The sequence below is a fragment of the Protopterus annectens genome, chromosome 5.part1 (genome assembly GCF_019279795.1).
Source record: "Protopterus annectens isolate FY-2018-M chromosome 5.part1, PAN1.0, whole genome shotgun sequence".
Lineage (NCBI taxonomy): Eukaryota > Metazoa > Chordata > Ceratodontiformes > Protopteridae > Protopterus > Protopterus annectens.
The window spans coordinates 680,649,851-680,669,337 of NC_056736.1; positions in this window are offsets into that span (position 1 = coordinate 680,649,851).

The window sequence follows — 19,487 nt, forward strand, 5'->3', positions numbered from 1 at the left end:
TGTAGTGGGTCCAAAAACAAAACAGTGTAAGAAACTTCTCTGTGTAGAAGATTTTCAGTCCATATATTTCTAGTTAATCACTGTATATTAACCAAATCAGACAATAGTAGTAGAAGTAACGACCTTAAACTTGTCTTAAGTCAAAACAAAACAAAACAAAAAATAATAATAGAAAATATATAATTGTACAGCATTACTAAGTATTCGAAAGTAATCCAAGTAAGGCAGGAAGTCTGTTTCCATTCGAAAATCCTTTATTAAGTACACAGACCTTGTACATGTCACTAGTAGTCCAGAATATCCACAGTGAAATGCTCTAACTGAACATGCAGTTCAGAGTGCAAAGCCATAACTTGAGAGAGATCAAAGTGTGACAATATCGATGTCTATCTGAATATACTTAATCTCAGAAACATACCTTGTGATGATATACTTAGCTGGCCTGCACAGATACTTCTCTCTAGGCAAACCAGAACAACACTGCCTATCAGTTCCAGTTTGTTGAGGCCTGAAGTTAAGAATAACAAGACTATTAGATCTCTTTCCAGAAGTCCAGCTATGATAAATTGAGCAGATTTCTTCGTCCATTGAAAGAAGGAGAGACAGTGAGGATACAAACGGCGAAAGGTTTCGACCAAATTGGTCAATTTACAGGTTTATTTACTGTGCCAAGATCCTACCTTGTAGAATCTGAGGGTGTGGAGTACAGGAGAAATCGCAGACATCGTCTTTCTGCATCAGAATCGATATCACAGCATTGTTCCTGTGATAGAAACTCTAGATCTCAGAACAACCTAGTCAATGTTCCTGTTCTAGAACATCTTAACTTCTACTTCCATTTGTAATGATGTTCCTGATGTCCCAAAAGTCGAACATTCTGCAGAGACAGTCCCAGTTGCTTAATCGGATTCTAATTTCTATGTCACATGATTTGGTCATATTTCCAGACCTAGTATGAAATACACAGCAACCTGGACTTAACTTTATATATGTGTATTTAGTTTTGTATAATTGCATGACCAAGAATTATTTATAATGATTGCATGTCAATTACTGTTTACAACATTGCATGACTATTTCTCAAAGAGGGAGGATGTAGAACAGAGTGTGTGTGTGTGCGTGTGCTGTGTCTTTAAGAAGCGTTTCAAGGACTTAACGTGCATATATAAATAGCAAGCACATGCTATATCCAGTGCCATTTTGAGAGTGCAGTCAGAGAGTGAACATGTATGAATGTAATAGCTAGTTTGTTTATAAATTTACCTAAGTTAAACTATTAAGCCCCAATCCTGATGTGTTTGTACAAAATAAAGCTACTTGAAGAGAACCCACAAAGTCTCGTCTGTTGTGTCCTGGCTAGACGAGTGACAATAGTAGTCTAAAAATGCTGAAGGACCTTGCCATATTCTATAGGTAAAATGGATTTTGTTTATAGAATATTAAAATTTGACAATATAAATAAAGTGAAGAAACCCATTAATTATTTTCTAGTCAAAACAAGAGAACAGATTAAAATGTATTATTCAAGTTTATTTATGCAACAGTTCATGTTATTTTTCTCTTGACTTCTTCTTTTCTTTGTTGCTCTTTTGTGAACGGAAAGAGTTTTTAGTCTCTCATATGTAACTTCAGTCCAATCACTTTTCCCAGAGGATATCTTCAAACATTAATAGGATCAGTCTATTTTCACAACATTAGCCAATGATTTTTTTGTTTTTAAAGTAAACTGTGACTTTCTCTATAGTATGAAAGACTCTAGTATTAGAAGGCAAGAAAAGTTTGAGTCTAGCTGTATATAACAATTGAGCTTTGAAGTTATATTTTTCCAGTAGCTTAATGAAGGACCAGTTTTCCTCCCTCCTTTCTAGAGGTTTAACTGCAAAGTCATTATCAAGTCTTAATGTATTCTGTACTATTTTAATAGAGGCTTTGGCCCATGCAAATTTCGGGATTAATCCATGATCTAGATAGACAAGAAATGTCATCACAATGAATCTGGGAAGGAGAAAAGATACTCATGAAAACTAGGTTTCAGATAGCCGTATACCATAAGAGAGCTTTTCTTGCAAGTTTAAAATATGGGGTAATCAAGAAGTCAGAAAAGAAACAATATCCGGTCCTTCAAGCTTTTCAAGAAAACCAAAAATCCTTGTTTCACTATTCTCCAGGTATTCCATCTCATTAATAGCCAAGTATTTTGTTCCAGCAAAAATTTAGTTTGATACACTTCTTGTTTCATTAAAATTTATTTTATTTTACATTTGTTGACCGGGCTAGTCTAGCTGGATATATGTCCATTTTCAGTATAGTTTCCATGTCTTGAAACTTAATGCCCTGCCTCTCCTGCATTGTTTTAAGTAAATCAGTTTGCTTAGAGCAACTACTTTGTATTAAATCCATTTTATATTGAAATTGATCAGTTTTAAGAATAATTTCTCATAGTGATATTATGATTTGCAATAGATCCTTTTAGAAAAATTCTCATGAGGAATTTAGAGAGATTTGGGTGACCTCATTGATAAAAGTTAGTTATTTAATACTTGAAACAGGAGAATTCTAAAAAGTTTTCTTTAGATAATTGGACGTTTTTCTTTAAAATATTTCTAAGTTTAAGGCAGTTAGATATAAAACTTCTGGTCTAATAAATCCCCTGTTTTGGAGCTGGTAACTGAAGCTGTTACTCAGTAGCAATCTTGAATAGGATCCCACTACTACATTTCTATCTATGATTGACATTTGCTTAGGTGCAATTAGTCTCAGAAGATATGTTTCATAGTCACTCTCAGCTGTGCTGTCACAAATTGATGTTACAGTGAGACACAGCTGTGCTATCACAAATTGGTGTTGCAGTGCGACACACAGCTGTGCTGTCACAAATTGCTGTTGCACCATGACACACAGCTGTGCTGTCACAAATTGCTATTGTAGCATGACACACATCTGTGCTTACACAAACAGCTGTGATGTCACAAATTGATGTTGTAGTATGAAATACACAGCTGTGCTGTCACAAATTTGTGTTGCAGTGTGACACACAGCTGTGCTGTCACAAACTGGTGTTGCATTGCAACACCAAGCTGTGCTGTCGCAAACTGGTGTTGCAGTATGACACACATCCATGTGGTCATAAAACTGGTGTTGCAGTTTGACACACAGCTGTGCTGTCACAAATTGGTGTTGCATTGCGACACACAGCTGTGCTGTCATAAATTGGTGTTGCAGTGTGACACAGCTGTGCTGTCACAAATTTGTGTTGCAGTGTGACACACAGCTGTGCTGTCACAAATTGGTGTTGCATTGCTACACAGCTGTACTGTCACAAATTGGTGTTGCATTGCGGCACACAGCTGTGCTGTCACAAATTGGTGTTGCATTGCAACACACAGCTGTGCTGTCACAAATTGATGTTGCATTGCAACTCACAGCTGTGCTGTCACAAATTGGTGTTGCAGTGTGACACACATCTGTGCTGTCACAAGTTGGTGTTGCATTGTAACACACAGCTGTGCTATCACAAATTGGTGTTGCAGTGCGACACAGAGCTGTGCTATCGCAAATTGGTGTTGCAGTGTGACATACAGATGTGCTGTCACAAATTAGTGTTGGAATTCTTAGTTTGTGCTAGTACGTGCAGTTACTAGTTTGGTGTAACTTGGTTAGGGATTAATTTATTGCCTGAGCATGTGATAGTTTAGTATGTGTGGACTGAGGTGTAGATGCATGATTTATTTATTTGCTTGACATTTGTTTACCAGGATAGTCAGACTGGGTCACATAACCCATTTTCGGTGGAGGCTCAGGGAGAAAAGCTCCTCATTTATAAATTTAGTTACATATATAAAACTTCATGTTTATACGTTTATGCACATTCACAGATTGATTTCACTTTATACAATAAAAAAGAGAAATATTTGTCAGGACTTTAAATAAATATCATGTCAGCCGGTTAAGCTGGACAGTCAAAAGCATAATTCTTGGTAGGTTTCATTATTTCTGAGGCATTACTATGTGTTGTCATATACAAATCTCATTTTCACAAGAGTTTGTTAAGTACTGGCACAGACTTCTTCTTTTGGCTTTTCCCAGTTAGGGGTCACCACAGCAGATCACCTGTCCACTCATGATTGGCAGTGAAGTTTTACGGTGTTGACTTGCCAGCCCAGCACCTGACCTTCCACAGAAGGCACACACATGCACGTACTCATGCTTAGCACCAATTTAGAGTGTCCAATCCACCTACAGCATGTCTTCAGGATGTGGAAGGAAACCAGAGCACCTGGAGGAAACCCACACGACCACAGGGAGGACATGCAGATTCCGCACAGAAGGCACCCTAGCCAAGGATTGAACTGGAGAACCTCTTGCTGTGAGGCGACAATGCTAACTGCTGCACAACCATGGCTACCCTGTTAAGTATTGGCACAGTACAGGTTGGATAAGACTTTGCTAAATACAGGTTGACTGCAAGGGTCCAAAGGTCTACAGTAGCTTACTTTTTAGCTTAATGCCTAAAACATTACTATGAGTTAATAGTGAATTACTTGTAGGGAAAGTGGTTAGTGTACTAAGCCAGAATGTTAATACGGAGGGCAGGATTTATACTGGACTAGAATAGATAGTTCTTCAGAAGGGTAAGGGAATTATGGGGATATGAAGATTAAAGGATATACAGGGGAGAGAGAAGACTGAAGAGGATAGAAGGGGTGTTAGGGGGACAGGAAGAGATAGAGGGGTTTTAGCCTGGGGTTTAGCACGTGCATAGCCATGACTTGTTAGGCATTCTTTTAAAGAGGCTTTAAAAGAGTGGTAAACTAGAAATTAACCTGGTGTTTGGTGGGAGACAGTTCCATAATTTAGAAACTGACTATGAGTATAGAGATTTGCTAATTTTTTTTGGAAGGTCTGGAGGTTTCAAGTAGGTTTTTATCTTCTGATCTGAGTGGTCTGTTTGGTTTGTAGTGTTGATAAGCTTTTCTAAGGCAGGACAGGCAGTGGGTTTATAGATTATGTTATGGATAGTAATAAGTTGGGTATATGTTATTCAGTTTGATAATTCAAGCCGTTTTAGTTCATGTTGTGGTTCACAGTGATGTGTTTGGTAATTGGAGTTTGTTGCAAACGTTGCAGATTTGTTATAGCATTGTTCCAATTTTGTCTTGTTGGAGTTTTGGAGACTGGTGAGTATACAAGAACCATAGAAATAACGGTGGGGAGCAGGAAAGTTTTGCCAGGGTAGTCTTGGTTGATGTGGTAAGGAATTGTCTGTTTCTATGAAGGAGTCCTACTTTTTTATGTCTTCTTTATGTTTTGTTGGATGTGAAGGTCAAATATGAGTTTACTATTGATAATTATACCTAGTAATTTAGTTTCTTGTGCACTTTCTATTATAGTTTTGTCATCTGAGAGGATGTTGGATTGGTCAGGGCTGAGGATGGTATTTTTATGGTGAAAGACTAAAAGTTTTTTTGTGGGGGGGGGGGGGTTCAGAAACAGCTGGACATCTGTGAGCCAAGATTCAACTGCTGTGAATGATTTCTGAATTTTGTTTAGTAGTTCTGAGAGTGTGCAAGAGGTACATATTAAGGTTGAATCATCTGCATACTTAATTAGTGTTCCTGGGGAAGAGGAGGTATGTAAGTTATTGGTGAGTATATTAAACAGTAGAGGCCCAAAGATGGAGCCTTGGGGGACCCCTGTGGGGTTATATAGGAAGGGGGAGAGTTTGATCCTGTAGATAGCTTTGAAACCACTGTACTGTGGTAGTGGGGCTGCCTCGGTTGGACAGTGAGTCCAAGAGTAAGGGGTGTGAAGCCATGTCAAAGGCTTCAGAGAGGTCCAGAAATACTGAGGGTACAAGGTATCCTTTTTCCTCTGGCCCTGTTAACATTTTCTGTAAAGGATGTTAGAGCTGAGGATGTGCTCTGTCCTGGCCAGAAACCATGCTGCGTTTGAGTAAACAGCTGCTTTGGAGTAGGTATTTCCTTAATTGTTGATGAATACACCTGCCAAGAGTTTGCATATAGAGGATAGTATTGATATTGGATGAAAGTTTGGATATTTCTGTGGAGTGCCCGCCTTTGTGCATTGTTGTTATATGGGATAGTTTCCATATGTTGGCGACTATAAATTTGGAAAGAGATCTATTTATGAGGATGCTCATTGGATAAGCAACTGAGTCAGTAGCAGGTGTAAGGTATTGAGGTGGGACGTTATCAGCTGATGTAGAGCAGGGTTTTAATTTGAGCAGTAAAGTTTTTATTTTTGAGGTGGGTATAGGCTGAATGGAGAAGGAAGTTTGGGAAGCTTTAGATTAGCTATGTGTATGGTTATTGGTGTGGCGTGGTTTAGATGGTGTAGAGTTATTAGAGTTTAAGTTTAGGTGGGAGTGTTTTGTGTTAGTGTGGGTGGTTCCTAGGTCAGCTATGGATTTTAAGTGTTTATTAAATTCCTCTGCTATTAGTGATGGGTGGCATTGGGTGAAGGGGAGTGGTCTTTGTTTGTTCCTGGGATGAAGAGGTTAGATATGGAGTGTCAGAATTTTTGGGGGTTCCATTTGTGTTGTAGCTGAATGTTAGAGTAGTAGGATTTTTTTTACTTTTGTCAACTAATTTGGTTAGCCTGTTATGGAGTGTTTTGAAGGCTTAGAGATTTTGTTGGGTTTTGTTATGTTTCCATGTGTTCCTTGCTATATCTCTTTGGTTCATGAGGTTAATGTAATCAGTGGTTATACACAGGATTATATGTTTTTTACTCTTTTTGTTTGTACAGGGGTGGGCCTATCAAGTATACTCAGGAAGGTTGTATTAAAATATTATACATCATCACTGAGAGGTAGTAGTTTTAGGGGTACCCAGTTTATTTTGTGGAGCTAAATATTTGTTGGTTAAGCTTGGTTGTGTTTCTAACTGATTTTATGGAGTGTTTTTTAGGGGTCTATATTATCTCATTGAAGAGGTATTACAGCGAATGCCTCTTCATTGACCCTTAAAGAGCAAAGTGGCAGTTACACAAACAGCCAAATCAGTGATTTTTTTCCTAGGGATAAAAATCGCTTGGCCATCAGAGTGAATTTTCCCCTTTCCCCGCTGTAATGCGATCTCGAAGTTGGTATATTTCGTGTGTGGGGCAAAGTCCCCACATCTGGGGTTATGGGGGGAGAAGCCCCCCACTTTGAAGTGTTCTTAGTTATGTTTCATTTCTGGCTGGATCAGCGATTTTTTTCCCTAGGAAAAAAATCGCTGATTTGGCCATTCGTGTAATTGGCGGTTCGCTCTTTAGGGGTCGATGAAGATGCATTCGCTGTAATGCCTCTTCAATTAGATAATATAGACCCTTTTTTAGGAAGGTGAATACTAGCTCTGATAGAAAATGTTGGAAGATGGTCACTAAATGAGACTGAGAGTGTGCCTGAGGAGAAGAAGTTAGTTGGGTGAGATACTAGGATCTAATCCAAGGTGGAATGGCAAGTGAAGCCTTTATTATACCTTGTAATTAGTTTTGTGAAGCCATACAGATTAATACTAGAGATGGGAGAACTTGCAGTGATGGAATGCCAATTGATGTTCATGTCACCTAGGATAACTGCTTCTTGCTTGATGTTTTGTTATGTCCAGGACAGTATATCTTCCAGGAGAGGTATGTTTTTCCAGGAGGGATGTAAACTACAATGATACAGATTTTTTTGTGTTGTTAAGGTTTAGAGAGGCTATAAAGATCTCGGTGTTATCAAAGGTAGGTATATTATTTGGATGGGGAGTAATGTTGATTATGGAGGGATATAGAAGAGCTATCCCCCACCTTTCATTTATGGTGTGTCTAGTCTGTAAATAGCAAAGTTGTCAGGTATAATTTCAGTATCTTTTATATTGGTGTGTAGCCAGTTTCTGTTAGGGCTAGTATGTCTGGTTTATTTTCTTCAGTCCATGCATGCAGTGGGGTTATCCTGTTGCATATACTTCTTAAATTGATATTAAATAAGTTTAGGCTGTAGGTGATTGCATGTGTGTTTGGTCCGGTGTTTGGCTGTACGTCTCCACTCTGTAATATTTTAGATGTTAGATATGTGTACGATGACTCATATTTTGTTTTGAAGCTTGGAGTTAAGGGAATAAAATGGGGTTTGATGGATATAGTAGTTGCTATTTTGGGGGCAGAGGTGTAAGGGAGGGTGCAATGAAATAGCTGAGGCAAGATGTTAGAGTAGTAATTTTGTTTGTAAGGGTAGGCTGGTAGTGGAAGTTACTGCTGTATAACTGTTTGTGGCTGTTTTATTGGTCAGTGTTGTGGCTGAGCTGAGGAATATTAGAAAGGACAATAGGTAGGAGGAGGAAAGATGCTTGATGAAACACTAATGTGTGTGTCAACAGAAACATAGTATCTAGGTGTTATTGGTTAATGAGGTTTAAAGTCTATTTAAATTTAAGAGGAGGTAGACATTTGCAAGATGATGGCGTTGATTGAGTTGGTGTGGGTAATAAGGTGGGAAACTGGTTGAATGGCTGGTTGTGGGTGGAGTCTCTGTGCTCACATGATGTGATTGGTTGTGAGAGTGAGGTCTCAAATTTACATCTCTCACAAATAAACTGTGTTAAAGTTAAGTAAAAGATCATTGTCTGTTAGCATCATGCAATTCTTATATTACCTGAGTATAGGCTCCAAGCGACCACCACAGCTGTGAACATACAAAATTTATTACACCAAAATAAAAATTATTTAAAAAATTATGTTGGTGTAATAAATTTTGTATGTTCACAGCTGTGGTGGTCGCTTGGAGTTTTTATATTCTGCCATTGACATTTCTTTATGTGAGCGACTTTTGGCTACTGTTGGGGAACTTTTTTATTTGATTACCTGAGTATACCAATTACCATGAGACTGGTAACAGAGCCTAAACTAGTTTGTTGATCTTCCATTTTGACCAAGGGTACAAAGTGTGTCTAGAAATAATCAGATAATATCATAATGTTTCAGGTAATGGATTAAAGTATTTGTTAAAGAAAAATAGTGGAAGGAGATTTAATTGATATCTTGAGCGCTAAGATAACATATGCAGTCAGTATTCTAGTCTAGGCTAACTATAGACATGTTAGGGTGGGATCCTCATTAAGGGATGGATTTGGGGTAACTAATAAAGCATTTATAAAAAATAGGTTCAAGCATCAAAACCAGATATCAGTATCTAAGGACTAATTGTTACTAGGATCTATATTAGAACAGCTTCAAAACTTTGAATGTTCTAATATCGACCCATATTCAGCAAATGCTGAAAATATTGAAGCTACAGAAAACAGAATTTTTTCCTAGGGAAAGAATTTGGTTGTCCGTTTCTGTTGCTTTGGTATTTTCAGTGCTGTGGTGGAAAGTTATGGGTCTGGTTCAGGTAAGTGTGTGATTGAGCGCGGGTTAGGTTAGTTAGGGTTAGGGTGTGGGTTAGGTATGTGTGCGATTGTGTGGACGTGAGGGTTAGGGCGAGTTAGGTGAGTTAGGGTTAGGGCACGGGTTAGGTATGTGTGTGATTGTGTGGACATGAGGGCTAGGGCAGGTTAGGTGAGTTAAGGTTAAGGCGCGGGTCAGGTAAGTGTGCGATTGTGTGAACGTGAGGGTTAGGGTGGGGTAGGTGAGTTAGGGTTAGGGCGCGGGTGAGGTGAGTGTGTGATAGTGATGGACCTTAGGGTTAGGGTTTGGGTTAAGGAAAGTGGATAGTTAGTGGTGTATATATAGTTTAGTGTAGGGTTAGGTGTAAGATTTTAGATGTATGTGTGTGTGGATTGCTGTTTGTTTGGTGTGCTTGTGTTGTGTGTATGTGTTTTGGAACAGCAAATTTTTTCCCTAGGAATGAATTTGCTGTTCTGTATGTTCGATGTTTTCAGCTTTTGCTGAATAGGGGTCGATATTAGAACATTTGAAGTTATGAAACTTTGATGTTCTAATATAGACCCTTGTTACTACCCCCACTTTGTTTAAGAGGGGCTATATTGTCCAAACTACTCCTTCTACAATTTCTTCTAACTGGATAACTTTTCTACACCATTTAGCTTTTTCACTACATATGCCCTTACTCTTTCTATATGCCCTGTTTCTTCCACTCTACTCTCCACCCTCCTTCCCCCTTACCATATCTACCCTATCTCTCTTGTACCTCCTCAGCTTTCTAACTATTCTTCTCTGCTCCCAAATCTGCCTTGTTGTATGACTTCTTACCTTTATTCCATCAGTACTTTCCTCACTCTGCACTCAATATACTGTTTCCTATATTTGCTCACCCGTTTTACCACTCATACTTTCAATAATTACTCCTGAACAATGATTCTTTATCTTCTACACAATTTGTTTAACAATATCTTAATAGTGATGTTTCATGTCATCGTTTTTTTTTTCTGCTTCTGCTTATATTACAACTATCATAAGTGAGGGGCAGAGCCTAGATGGCCAGCTGGTAACAGCTTTTTTCTTGAGCTCCATATCAGTTACTAAGAAACAGGAAAATTATTATTTAAAATTCTATTACCAGCTCCTTAAAGTTATACAATCTATTTGGGAATCTATAATCTACTAGATTCTCAACTTTGGAGCCTTTTCTTAAAAAAATTCCTGTCAAAACTGAGGATTATACAACTAAACAGAGATGAGCAACTCGAAATCTTCACATGCTGATTCCACATTAAGGAAGGAGATCCAGTCTATATCTACCACTCTCCAGTGTCCTACTTTAAAAATGGATACATTTACTGACAATCTTGAAACTTTAAAGATGAGCTGTCAGCAACAAACTGATGTCCTGAAGGAAATCCTCCAGCAGCAACAATCCAAAATTCTGAACATTGAAACTTCACTGAATGACATAGACAAAAGGCTTAAAGAAGATGAATCCCACTGTGAGACCATACTGCAACAAAATAACTGGCTGATAAATAAAGTAGACAGCATTGAAAACAGAGAGAGGAGAACAAATATTAGAATCTTTGGTCTCCCTGAAAAAACAGGAGAAGATATTATTTCCTTTCTAAATTCCTGGCTGCCTGAATTCTTGTACTTAAAAGAATGTATGTCCTATGGGATCGAGAGAGCACATAGAGCCATAGGGAAACATATTTCTTCTTCCCCTAATGTTTATCCAAGATCTATTGTAGTGAAGTTTCTATCCTTTTTAGATAAAGAACTTATTCTGAGAACAGCTTGGAGGAAAAATCCCTTGTCCTTCAAAGGAAACCAAATAAGGCTAGACAATGATTATTCCACAAGAGTCCTGCAAATGAGAACAAACTCTTGGCCACTGGTAAGGTTTTTAAAGCAAAATAAAATGAAAGCACAATTAGTCTATCCAGCCAAAATCAAAATCTACCACCAGAATGAGATGAGATCTTTCAACAATATAGAAGAAGCTGTTTCTTTTATCCAAAACAATAACATCATCACAATCCCAGAAGGTATGGACTGGACACCATCTATGACCCTTAAAAGATCATCGAAGAAAAACAATTGGATGGATGTAAGAAAGAAGAAATTGAAAACTGGAGCCAAAATTACTGGACTTCCTAATTCTCTCAAAGATCAAACTAAGTCATAAAAGTTTATGGAAACCTAGACCTAAAGAAATATGTATCATTACTTTATTTGTCTTGCATACATCTTTATAAAACTTGTAATCTAAAATGAATAATGCTATACTATTATTAGATACAACTGCTAGTGATACCTAGGGTGTATGGCTAGTTGAATCCTGCACACACATGTTCATTTATTTATCGAATTCTCTTGGCTTTTCACTACATATGCCCTTATTTTCTATATGCCCTGTTTCCTTCCACTCTACTCTCCACCCTCCTTCCCCTTACCATATCTACTCCTATCTCTTGTACCTCCCTCGCCAGCTTTCTAACCATATTCTTCTGCTCCCAAATCTGCTCTTGGTTAGTAGCGATCTCTACCAACTTTATTCCATCAGTACTTTCCTCACTCTTGCACTCAATATACTGTTTCCTATATTTGCTCAAATCTGCTTTACCACTCATACCTTGCCTCTAATAATTACTCCTGAACAATGATTCTTTATCTTCTACACAATTTGTTTAACAATATCTTAATAGTGATGTTTCATGTCATCGTTTTTTCTGCTTCTGCTTATATATTACAACTATCATAAGTGAGGGCAGAGCCTAGGATGGCTTAGCTGGTAACAGCTTTTTTCTTGAGCTCCATATCAGTTACTACGCAAGAAACAGTGAAAATTATTATTTAAAATTCTATTACCAGCTCCCTTTAAAGTTATACAATCTATTTGGGAATCTATAATCTACTAGATTCTCAACTTTGGAGCCTTTTTTCTCTTAAAAAAAAAAAAAATTCCTGTCAAAACTGGAGGATTATACAACTAAACAGAGAGATGAGCAACTCCAAATCTTCGCTATGTGCTGATTCCACATTAAGGAAGGAGATCCAGTCTATATCTACCACTCTCCAGTGTCCTACTTTAAAAAATTGGATACATTTACTGACAATCTTGAAATCCTTTAAAGATGAGCTGTCAGCAATGAAAACTGGATGTCCTGAAGGAAATCCTCCAGCAGCAACAATCCAAAATTCTGGAACATTGAAACTTCACTTGAATGACATAGACAAAAAGGCTGTAAAGAAGATGAATCCTTACTGTGAGACTGATACTGCAACAAAATACACCATTGATAAATAAAGTAGACAGCATTGAAAAATAGAGAGAGAGGAACAAATATTAGAATCTTTTGGTCTCCTGTAACAGGTGGAGAAGATATTATTTCCTTTCTAAATTCCTGGCTGCCTCAATTCTTGTACTTAAAAGAATGTATGTCCTATGGGACCGAGAGAGCACATAGAGCCATAGGGAAACATATTTCTTCTTCCCCTAATGTTTATCCAAGATCTATTGTAGTGAAGTTTCTATCCTTTTTAGATAAAGAACTTATTCTGAGAACAGCTTGGAGGAAAAATCCTTGTCCTTCAAAGGAAACCAAATAAGGCTAGATAATGATTATTCCACAAGAGTCCTGCAAATGAGAACAAACTCTTGGCCACTGGTAAGGTTTTTAAAGCAAAATAAAATGAAAGCACAATTAGTCTATCCAGCCAAAATCAAAATCTACCACCAGAATGAGATGAGATCATTCAACAATATAGAAGAAGCTGTTTCTTTTATCCAAAACAATAACATCATCACAATCCCAGAAGGTATGGACTGGACACCATCTATGACCCTTAAAAGATCATCGAAGAAAAACAATTGGATGGATGTAAGAAAGAAGAAATTGAAAACTGGAGCCAAAATTACTGGACTTCCTAATTCTCTCAAAGATCAAACTAAGTCATAAAAGTTTATGGAAACCTAGACCTAAAGAAGTATGTATCATTACTTTATTTGTCTTGCATACATCTTTATAAAACTTGTAATCTAAAATGAATAATGCTATTGAATTGTCTTTAGATACAGCTGCTAGTGATACCTAGGGTGTATAGCTAGTTGAATCCTGCACACACATGTTCATTTATTTATTGAATTGTCTTTCCTTCCTTCCATTACTTTGTTAAGGGAAGAAAAGGGAAGTGGTGTAGGGAAAGTTTGAAAAAAGGTAAGTTTAGAACTGTCCGTTTAATTAGCAATCTGAAATAGATAATTTCAGAATCTGATTTTATATATACAATGCAAAGAACTTTTGTTATATGTTTATTTATTTATTTTTCCTTTTTTTTGAAGTCATTTCAAGCATTCTGTCACTATATGACTTCAACATATTATAATATTCTTTCCCGACTCTATTTCCAGCTTAGCGTTTTAACATTCCAAACTGTCATTTTCTTCTTTCGTGAGGAAAGTAACCTCGGGCACTGCACTGAATTCAAAAGTTGCTTCTCCCTTTTTTTTTTTCACTCAAGTACTCTTGTGGCTGCCTGTAAACTGAGCTTTGTTTAACATTAAGAAGCTCGTCTGGGTTGCCTTTGCGTACTGTGTTAGAAATCCGTGGTCAGCTGTATGAGTGTTGCTGACGTGTAACGGAGATCTCATTTGCCTATCTCGCTGATTCAGCAGCCTGAAGTTACTTGAAACATAACCCAAATAAGACATTAAACTAAATGTTAGAGTTTATTAGAATTGTTAATTTGATGCAAGTAAATTAATTAGAAACTGATCTCTATAGTAACCAAGGCGGGACTATGTAAATGGCGATGACATCACTGCTACATTACAAATCTCCTCGAGTGTTTGGGAAACTAACAGATCAAAAATTAATAGATTTGGCTTTACAAAATATGTCACTAATAATTAAATACATTATTACTCTAGTCTACACACACACAACTGTATATATAACAAAAATGAAAGTTTCTGTAAATAATGGATAGGAAAAGACAATAAAAAAAAAAGAAAAAAAAATCTTTCTGTTGAATAAAAGAATGCTTACAGCTGTCATCGTTTGTAAGTTATAACTATTAATGACAAAATGGAGCTTAGAAATAAGCAAATACTTCACTCCATTAGGACTTACCAGTCGCGCTCTATCTTGTTTTTTAAGTGGTATTAAACTAATTATATGAAAGTGGGGCATAGAAAGCTACCTCATTGTGGGAAAAAGTTTAGTTTATAGATTTCCTAGAAATCTTCATCATTCAAATAGCCTCTGGTAAAGTGCTATTACTCTTGAGTAACATGAATGAGGAAATGCTATAGCACACTGTACTGTTTACGCTAACATATTCTTTATTGAGGGAATTACTGAATGCCACTCGACCACGGGGAAGACGTGAAGGCTTCACACGGGGGTGCGCTCCAGCTGGGAGTTGAGCAGGAGAGCATCTTGCTGTGAGGTGGCAACGGTATAGTCTAGAATGGTATAGTAAAATCCTAGATCAATAAATCAAAAAAGTTAACATGACAAACTAAAGTGGTTATGACAACTGTGAGAACTGAGCCATGAACATCAGATAAGGTAATCTTCGTTGAGTACATCCATCTGTGCTAATTACGAAAAGGCCTGAATCAGCTTATGCTTATTTTTGCATCAAGTACAGTATTGCTTTTGACTATATCATCATCTCCTTTAGTACAGAACTCCACCATTCACAACCCGACTGTAACATGAGCATAACATCAGAACAGATGCTGTCCCATCCTGAGGATGCCACATAGATAATACAACTGATATATTGTGAAATCCTGTGAATTTGTACATATATTAAGCATGTCTGGTACCCTGATCACTGCTGTGCACAAATGAATATGCAAGGAGGAAAGCAAATCAGGCTTTTGTTATTAATTCATACCTATTAAGGGGTTCTAGGGCAAGTACAAGTTACAGATATGAGCCCATACATTGTACATCATAGCTGACAGTAACTAATATATGTTTAAACAGGTTCTGATGACTCATAGAAATCTTAAAAGCTCTGTACTAAGACCTCAGTTTGTGATCAAGAGCTGTCATAATAATCTGGTGACAAGTTAGTAGAATATAGTAGAAATATTTAGTCACAATTGGCTCTAACACATCTAAACTGTTCCTGTTTAAAATCTCCCAGTGAGTAAAACAGTAAGGACAGTCATAGTGAGCGTATAAACTAATTTTCTAGTACCATCATTTCACATTTGGACTCAGGCTCTTTCAGTTTTGATTTGAGATATCTGCTTCATGTGGTACAACTATGCTGTATCTTACAGTGTAACTATTGAGGAAATATGCAATATAACTGTTATAGGGGCTGGCCCATGAGGCACAAATATCCAAGATATTAATAAATTTCTGCTTAACCATACTTAGTGATGTTACAATTAATCTCCATCCTGCAGTTGGTATATAAAGAAGTTAAGCTAATTTTAAAATGTTAAAACCCTAGAGGATTACTACTATTGGAATGTTGTCCTCATATACAATAGTGAGGGAAAAAGGGATAGTAGATAGATGTCTAGCTAGATATGTGATTTTAGAACTCTTTGAACATTTATTGAAATAAGAGTTAAATAAAAATGAGCCTACCTTATTATGTACACACAATAATGTCTGCAATATAGACCCTAATATACTTATCAGTATATGAGATGTGTTACAAGAGATTGTCTGATAACTACAATAACAAATGATTGGACAACATGTCAAGAAGGGGAATTTTTCTTTAATTCCATTCTCAAACTTTTCTTTCAAACACAAAGGCTCTCTTGGTTATTGACAAAATTAATACAGAAAATATAAATCAACATATATGTAAGCAACAATATGTAGACATAAATATGTGCTCATATATATATAAGGATACATAATAATAGGAACATATATATATGTTCAACTCAATACATAAGGAATGTAATGACAATGCTAAGGATTATATAGCAAATGTTTCTTTTCATTAAAAGAAGGTTGAAAGAGAAATAGAAAGAGGAAATAAATAGAGGAAGTAAATATACATGTACAAAAAAAAAAAAAAAGAGTTTTTCTTGAATGAGTTATGACTGCATTTAAATATGTTCAAAATTGTTGCCTCTACCAAGTTTTACCTTACAATAGTGAAGTCTATTCAATTGTTGATGAAATATCAAGACATGCTTCTTTATATAAAACCTTGCATAATTTGTTAGAAAGTAAATTTATATTTATTAATTATTGTTGGAGTCGTTCCACGGTTATATGAACTTACTGAGTTTGTGATAGGAATTGCTTGAGTAGTATCTCCTCTGTCAACCATCATCATTTGTAAATACACATCCCATTTCCATATGTCCTGCTTATGATTATACTATTGTAATATTGTTACTAACTGGTAGCAGTAGGGAAATATGTGAAATTACTATATAGAGGAGTGACAATCACATAACAGAGTGAGAGAGATGCTTTAGCAATTAGTTACACGTAATATCTGTTACTATAAATACATTAAATGTTGATCTACTAATGTACTGATTTATCCTGGTTAACACTGTTACATTTACCTATCTTTAAATTATTGGAAATTTTACATATTCAGATGCTCTTTGAGACCTTAATTGATAAATATCACTTATACATGTTCATTATCAAATTGTAAATTCTTTGCTTCTACAATAATTCATACAGAAGTGAGGATATGTATTTTTTTATCAAATAAAATCTTATTAGTGAAATTTAGTTGTACTATATATAATCAAACTATATTTGTTTGTGTCTTTCGGCTTTTCCCGGTTAGGGGTCACCACAGTGGAACTCCGGTCCGCTAATGATTGGCAGTTGATTTTTACGTACCAGCTTGCCAGGCCTGATGCACAACCTTCAATGAAGGTACGCCCATTCACGCATGTCTCCACTCAGAAGACGCTCTAGCTGAGAATCGAACTGGACAGCGTCTTACTGTGAGGTGACAATGCTACCGCAGCACCACCACTACATCAATATATTGCTGTTCACTCATATCAATTAATCTACAGAATTTCATAAAATACATACTCTGGAGCCTCAAGTTGGCAAACTTATTCCAAAAAATTGGAAGTGATGGTTAATCTGACTGGATTTTTTTTCCTGTCAGATTAGGAATGTTTTACATTCCATGTCATTTAATGAATTTACTGATTGTTAAACGTTTAGCTTTAAATATTTTTTTCTTTTTTTAGGCCTCAGTCTGATATTAAATTGTATTTTATATTGGGAATCAGGACCTCGTCGCAAAAATATAATCTTTCCAAGAAGGGTACGCAAATCCTAAATATTATGACTACTTTGTTACTACACCTATTACACTTTGAAACATTGAATAAATACGATGGATTTGATTTTTCTTTCCTTAAACGTTAATGGATTAAATAATCCAGGGAAAAGACTCAACCTGTTAAAATACTTGAAATTAAATAAAGCACAAGTAATATTTTTATAAGAAACCCACTTCAAAATAAATTATAGTTTTAGTTGGAACCTGAACGTATACCTAAAACTATCCAACTCCTCATACACCAAAAAGACCAGAGGTGTTCTAACACTATGGAGGAAAAGCATTATTTCTCCTCAAATTTTGTATAATTATGAAGATAAGGAAGGACTTTTATCAATTATAATAATAAAATTTAGAAATAGAATTTGGACACTGGTCAATGTCTATTGGTTTCCGGGAATTGGGGTAACAACAATAAAAAACTTAGAACTCATCACTAGCCATTCTAAGGGTAGTTTGATTTGAGGAGGTGACTTTAATTGTTTGCTGAATGACTCAGAAACTACTAACAACAGACCTTTTCATATTACTTCTATAGGGAAAAATCTTAAAAAATGGGTAGATAACTTACAGTTATTTGATTTATTTTATCTTAGAAATGATAATTCGTTAGAATTTTCCCACTGTGATTTTAGATATAGGATTCAAACCAGAATTGATAAAGTATTTATATCCCAAGATCTAAAAACAAAAATATCATGCTTTACAATAGTCCCATGCCCTATGTCTGATCACAATGCACTTACTTTTAATCTTCAAACAGCTTTTAAAAAACTATCTTTCACTAAAAGAATACCAACATATATTACTAAATATAAAGAGTTCAAACCTTGGCTTGATACAGAGATAGAATTTTTCTTAGATACAAATTTAACCAGTGAAGTAAATGTAGTAATACTTTGGGATTCATTGAAAGCCTATTTATATGGCAAAATTATCGCATGGTTTAATAATAAAATGAAGGAATGGGAGTCGGAACTATCTAATATACAAAAACAAATTGTATCAATTAATAAAGATAATACTAAAACCATTCCACACAAGAACAATGAAAATGAATCCTTAAGCAAAAAATATAATGACATTTTAACTCATAAAACCAACCTGGCCCTAGAAAAATTAAAATTAAATTATTTCTCTGCATCTCCAAAATATATACGTAATTTAACAATGAGAGTGAAAAGAAATTCAATTGAAAATAATATTGTGATTATACTCCACGAAGGGAGAAATAATAAAAAAGTTTCTGATATTGGCAATGTCTTGGATGCCTTTAAGTATCACTTCTCGGATCAGTACAAAAACAAGGACATTCAACATGAATTCTTAGAGCATAGCTCGAACTTTCCGGAATTTAAGAATCTACCAGAGACTTTGATTAATGAGATTCAGAAACAAATCTCTCTAAAGGAAATTAATGGGAAAATTCAAGAAAGTCAAAATAATAAATCACCGGGTATAGATGGTATTATTAATGAAATATATTAGCTTCTGCCACCCTCTGCTATATCACTCTTACACAAAGCCCTAAATGAATCTTATTTACAAGGTACAATTCCACCCTCGTGGAGATACTCATTAATTAATCCCATATTAAAAGAAAATAAAGACTCCCATTTATGCAAATCATATAGACCAATTTCTTTAATTAACAATGATTACAAACTATTAATGTCTATACTAGTTAAAAGATTTAAGAAATCGTTAACCCATCTCATCTCAGAAGACCAAACAGGATTTATTTATAACAGACATACCCAAGATAATATCCAAAGAATTATAACTACTATATA